Source organism: Canis aureus, chromosome 11 (assembly GCF_053574225.1).
Source record: "Canis aureus isolate CA01 chromosome 11, VMU_Caureus_v.1.0, whole genome shotgun sequence".
Classification (NCBI taxonomy): Eukaryota; Metazoa; Chordata; class Mammalia; order Carnivora; family Canidae; genus Canis; species Canis aureus.
In genome coordinates this window covers 39236433-39242987 of record NC_135621.1, presented here as the reverse complement: position 1 = coordinate 39242987, position 6555 = coordinate 39236433, and the positions used below count along the sequence as shown (strand labels likewise).

The following is a 6555-nucleotide window of genomic DNA, read 5'->3' as shown; positions in this document are numbered from 1 at the left end:
AAGAGATTCTCCAAAGAATATGAAAACTTCAGGTCTATTTATTTCTCCAATTATAGGCTTTGGCTTTCAGATCAAACCTTATGTTCATTTCTAAAATTTTAAATCATCGGTGGGTTTTAAAATATTGCTAATTACCAGAGGCAAAAAATGTCAAAGTGTTGAAAATATTAAAAGTGAGCAATATGCCTGCAAAAAAAAAAGTTTTCAACTGAATTTCTCAGCTAATGACAATGACAACGTGGGTGTTATTTAGCTGACTATTTTAACTGACAAACACATATGATGCAATGGCACATGAAACACAAGAAGACTGATGAAATATGAAATCTGTTGAGTGGAAAAACATTGGACATGGATGGGATGGTTTTATAAGTGGTAGAAAATGCCCATTTAGGGAAAAGATAATTGTTCTGTCAATTTAGATCCTGTGGATTTAATAGACTACTTGGGTATTCTTGTTGCTGTGATATCCTCCCCACTCCCCACCATGATTATGGCAACGACTTTTAAGTAAATAGAACCACTTAATAATTTGATATTAGAGGTCACTAATGGCAGCCATTTATGGACATAGCATTGCCTCAAGCTTAAAATGAATAAATAATAAAGCTAATAATAATGGCTAACGCTATGGGCCAGGGATATTTGAAATGCATTACCTATGTCCATTAAATCCTCACAACAGTCCTCTGAGATAGGTACTATTATTATCCACATCTTACAGATGAAAAAAAATCACTGTTAAATTGCTTTAATAATCTTTCTAGGTTCGTGTGTGTTTTAAAAGTACATGAGTGTGTGTGTGCGCGCATGCGCACATGCTCCTGCTACAGAAGATTAGCAGAAAGTAGATTGCAGAAAGAAGCAAATACAATTGATCCTTGAACAACGGGGAGATTAAGGGCACCAAACCCAATCAAATATCTGAATATAATTTTTGACTCTCAAAAAGCTTAACTGCTAATAGAATACTATTGACCAGAAGCCTTGCCAATAAAATAAACAGTAGATTAACATATATTTTTGTATATCTTATATTATATGCTGTATTCTTATAATAAAGTAAGCTTGATTGTTTCTCAGCCTTTTGGCTAAAATCCAGTGTAGTATCTGTTCTTATCAGTTTAATATTTGGTATGTCCTCAATTCAAGGACAATATATTACATGGATTTTTGGAACAAGGAGATAGACTGGGAGCTTGCTCCATCCACTCCATGCATCGACCTGGTATTGAAGTACTTCTAAGAATGTTGAACCCTTACTGGGGAATTTAAAAAAAAAAAAAAAAAAGTAAGCCAGAGAAAATAAAATGTCATTTACTACACTGTCCGGTATTTAGCTATACAGTAAGTTTACATCAATTGTCTATAAGCCAAATCGTCCATCTGTTAGCACCTACATCAGTGTTGTCTTATATAAAACATCGTGGATGTATATTAGCACTAGACATCAAAAATGAAAAGATAATGAATAGTGCATAAGTTTTGATAAATTTTAACTTTTTATAATAGATTGTAGATATTTTATGGTAGTCACTGATAAAATAGAATTGTATTTGCATAGTTTTATGCACTTATGACATACCCAAGTTTTTCTTAATTTTTTCAATATTGATAAGCCTAGGTGGTTCCATGCAAATTTTTTTCAAACTGTCACAAATCTCCCAAATTTTTCTAACATACTTATTTTTTTTAATTTGCATATAAGTAGACCCACACAGTTCAAACCCATGTTGTTCAAGGGTCAGATGAAGTTGGAGAAATGTCCCATAGGTTTGCATATGATTGGATACTTGAGAACCATATAGTTGCATACTTGAGGATCCTTGTGGTAGATGAGGCCGACGGATTACGATGAACAACAGGTTAGGAATGGGCTTTAGCTTTGTTCAAAAATTGCAAGTGATGTCTTCTGGAAAGGAAAAGCATTCAGGTAAGAGTAATAAGGGGAAAGAAAAGGAGAAAAGGGAAAGGAAAGATAGGTAATAGCTAACTTTCACTGAGTGACTGCTGGGGGCAGATGTCATGCTTGCAATACATTTTCTCCATTTACAGATAAAGAAACAGAGGTAAAGACAGATGAACACCTCCAAGGTTATGACCAGGAGTGGACAAGCAGGGATTCCCACCCAGGCATCTTGACCATTGGATAGAACCCTTCGGAACACATGGAGGTGGTAGTGAATGGGTGCATGTGAACAAGCAAGGACCAGCTAGATGCTTAACTCTCTGCAAAGCCTTCCTTTGCATTCATGCACCATGATGATTCCCTCCTTTGTGTCTTGCAGGACTGTGCCTTGTATAGGCAGGTCCTTGTCTGGTCTGCCCCTGCACGTGCATGCATCGCTTGTCTTTTCAGCTACAGCAAGTGCTTCTATAAAAAGAGATGGTCTGTGTTCTTCCCCTTCTATTTTGTGCTGTGCACCCCTTCTTTGTGCAGTCCTCATCCAACTCTTGGAGAAGGCACAGTGAGGTAAAGTGACGGTAGTTATACTCAGGTTGGGGCAAGTGAAATGATATGTCATTTCTTTGTTCTGCTTTAGGATTACTAGGACAAGCTCTGAAGGCTCCTCTCTCTGTGCCTTCACTCATGGTGCTCCCTTGCCATGAATTCTGTCCGTCCTGTCAACGTTCTTCAACATCTCTCCTGAAATTTGCACTGTCCGGGCTGGTGAATTGATGTCTTCCTCTGTTATCCTTCCAACTTATAAATAATGCTTACTTCTGGCTTCCTTTTGTTTTTGCCTCCTCCTCTTTAAAGACAGTGTCCATTTATTCTTTCCCCTGGGGCCTATCACACTCCTGACATCCTGCCTTGCATACTTGTCCACCTCCATGTCTTTAGACACACTCTAGGCTTTGCCTGGAAACACCCCACATCCCTGCATGGCTCACTTTCTCACTGAATCACCCAACTCCTCAGAGAGACGTTGGGTGCTCGTGTAGGGAGGAAACATCCCAAGGAAATGTCCCAAGTTCTCAGTTTCAGCCCTGAGAGCATAGAAGAAAGTATAAGAGGGTATGGGCAGCAACCCATATTGATGCCCCCACGCTACCTACAATAGTCCCCCATCTGCTTCTCTTTGGTTTGTTTGTTTGTTTTAAAGATTTTATTTATTTATTTGAGGGAGAGACAGGGAGTGCACAAGCAGGGTGTGGGGGAGGAGGGGCAGATGGAGAGGGAGAAGCAGACTCCCTGCTGAGCAGGGAGCCTGATGCAGCCACAACCCTGAGATCATAACCGGAGAGGAAGTTGGATGCTTAACCAGGCTGAGCCACCCAGGTGCCACCCCAGCTGCCTCTTTTTATGCCCCCAACTCACTGAGTTTAGCTTCCTAGCCGGTGTCTACCTGCCCTAGTGATGGTTTGCAAACTCTCCTGGAGCTTCCTGGGTGTAATCTGAAACCCAAAACTGATCCCCAGGCACAGAGGGCAGAGAGACACTGAGGAAAGGCAGCTACTCCGGGTTGGCAGGTTTATTCAGCAAGAAAACTTACATTCGAGGCTTGTCTTGGGGCTGCAAGCGAGATAAGTCGATTTCCGCACCCACCTACCAAAGCCTGGAAGTTTATAAAGAGGCCTTCACTGGGTTCAGTCACATGTACTGTGCAGGTGTTCTCAACACAACATCATTATCCCGAGGCTGTGTCCTTGGAGCAGCTTCTGGGAGTGGGGAAGGCAGGCAGAGACCACATTCCGAGGACAGGGATATGGGTACAGCTTTATTTTCTGTTGTCTTTCTCCTCCTAGATTTCATACTCCATCAAACATTACTTTGTTTAATTCCCAGCACAGCATCTGGCACATAGTAGGCATTGTTGCATAGATACTCATTACATGAATCAGTGAATAAATATGTGTTAGGGATTAATTGGCTGCCCTGTTTTGTTGAATTTTTATTTAAAAATAAAGTGTGGAATATCTTTTACTGCATTATCTGTTCAATACTCGAAAGATTCTATTTTTTTTTTTATGTGTGGTAAGATCTCGTTAACTGATGTGTTTGCAAATGACCTCAGCTTAGGCAATTGTCCCTTAGCTGTGACACCTTCTACTCAGGAGGGTTTTAATTGTGTTTCTCAGCATATTTACTATATATATTACTAACATAGAGAATCTACATGTCAAACACTCTTTATTTCAACAAATTTGGGGAAACCAACAACCAACTCTATTCTCTCTCTCTTGTCATCTATCACATGTACATGTATGTGTGTAGTGGTCCTGGCAGGATAAGATGTCAGCAAAGGCAAGCTCCTTGGATACAGATGTTTTGGTTTATAGATGAGCAAATTGAGTCTTGAGTGTGTTTGTGATATATTCAAGGTCATGTTGTGCAACAGTGGCAGAGCAGGTCTGGAATCCAGATTGTCTGCCTTCTAGAGGGACATTCTTTCTGCCACACAGCAGACATTTCATGAACTGCTGTATTGTGTGCCTAAGCTATGTTCCTTCCGCATGGCATGGCTCTTGGAAGATGAGCTTTTTAAATGTTAGTTAATTCCCCAAGTGAACACCTGAGCTTGAGTGATATTATTCCTTCTATGTATATGAAGGGAAACATCTGTGAGAGGCTAGAGGATTGGCCATAGGTCACAAGAATGATTTGTTTGAATTCAGAGGCCTTCCTTGGATGTTGGAACAGCCCTTTCTTGTGGCTCAGAGAACAAAAAAGTTATGCAAATCAGGGAACTATGTTCTGACTTCAGCCCATCTGGACCCTGATTACATGAAAGCAATTTCCTTATAATCCTTATTCTAGTATGTGCTTCTTCTCTTGACTCTTGGGATATTGCTACATGAGGCCAATGCAGCTTGAGTGATTTGCTTCCCCTTAATGGACTTATTTTTGCCTAGATTGGCTGGATGTTTTGCATTTACCTTCAGCAACAGATGAAAAGCCGTTTTTGGAGGGCCAAGACATTAAAATCAATGTGTTGTTATAGGATGCTGAGTAACAGTAACCCAGGGCAATTGTATAATTGTTGATGTCTCCTATCATCTACTTTTTCCTTTTTTTTTTTTTCATTTTTATTTATTTATGATAGTCACAGAGAGAGAGAGAGAGAGAGAGAGAGAGAGGCAGAGACACAGGCAGAGGGAGAAGCAGGCTCCATGCACTGGGACCCCGACGTGGGACTCGATCCCGGGTCCCCAGGATCACTCCCTGGGCCAAAGGCAGGCGCCAAACCGCTGCGCCACCCAGGGATCCCATACTTTTTCCTTTTCTAAAACAAAGCATGAGGAAAGCTTGAGCACCCTGATGGCTATATTTTTGTTTCCAGAGCCATAAGCACCAAACTTCCAGAAAATCCACCATGCTGCCAAGGTGGCAAATGCTGCAGGCTTCACTCAGGGCATAAAGGGCATTGAGGTGTGTGTGCATGCTGGCCTGACTGCTCGGTGCACAGTGTTCCCCCAGATGTGTGCAGCCGCTCCCAAAGCCACAATGATGCTTGGTCTGCTAGAACAAGCAATGATGGGTTTAAACAGATCATCTCCAAAATTTCTTTGATAGAGTATATACAAGTATTTCTATTTTTATACTATCTCAATGCTGGGAAGTAGGTCAGAGATTGCAAATCTCCTCCCTTAAGCAATGGACGGAAGGTTCAGGGGAATGTGAGTGTGTGCGTGTGGGGGGTGTTTCTGAGAGAGAATGAGTGCTTGAGGTAGAAAGACAGACAAAGAGAGACATAAATCTGTTGGACCTTTGGTTGGCCCAACAAACTCACTTTTTGTGGCTGGGTCAGTTTCTTCTTTATTATTTCTTCTCACCTTCCTGATTATTCATCTCACCTGGGGTTATTCAGCCATGCTTTTACTATATCTTTGAAACAAATACTTGGCTCATTGCTTTCCAAACTCTCCTTTCTTTTTTTCTTCTAAGATAGGTCTTCAGAGGCATCCACTCATTCTCTACAGCCATGTTCTACGTCCTTGAGGCTGGCCAGTCGCCACCAAATGTTCACAGAGGTGGGCCTGGATCCTTGCATGACCTGGACAGTCCCATTCAGGGCTGATCTGGCCAGCATGACCCTGGCCAGCCAGATTTCTTCAGTGTCACCTTGGTAATCCCATCTCTGGCCTCAGTGCTCCCGAACAATGCAGCTGGTGTCCAATCCCTTAGGTGCCCACTTCAGAAACCAAATCCCTAGAACAGAAACAGTAGCAACTATGACTTTGGGTTGTCCTGTCAGGCCTTAGAGGTTGTGGATTGCACAACTCCAGGGAGTAACAGGCACCTCATAGTTTTCAGAGTTTTGTGTATTTACTCCAGGAAATTTTCGGCAGATAGGAAATAAAGTGTTCAGAGAAAGTGGTGCTTCTTACAAATTTGTGCAACATCACCAGTTATCAGGCAGGCTGCTTTCCTTGAGGAAGAGAAACTCTGAAAGCCCCTCCTTACCCTCTGGCTCCATAGTGGTCTTCAGCCAGCAGCCTTAACTCACCCATGACCCCAGATGAGAAGTCTCTCTGCTCTGGCTAGGACTCTGTCTCTACTATAGACAGTGATGGTCCCAAGCCCTGCATCCTCTTGCCAGACACACACAC

General features: G+C 41.9%; 1 non-coding gene across 1 annotated transcript; it reads left to right on the top strand.

Moving 5' to 3' along the window:
• Nucleotides 1-1071: 1071 nt before the first annotated feature.
• On the top strand, nucleotides 1072-1262 carry LOC144324430 (U2 spliceosomal RNA). The gene has a single exon (XR_013389948.1). It is a non-coding gene; the product is annotated as a U2 spliceosomal RNA (small nuclear RNA).
• Nucleotides 1263-6555: the final 5293 nt, after the last annotated feature.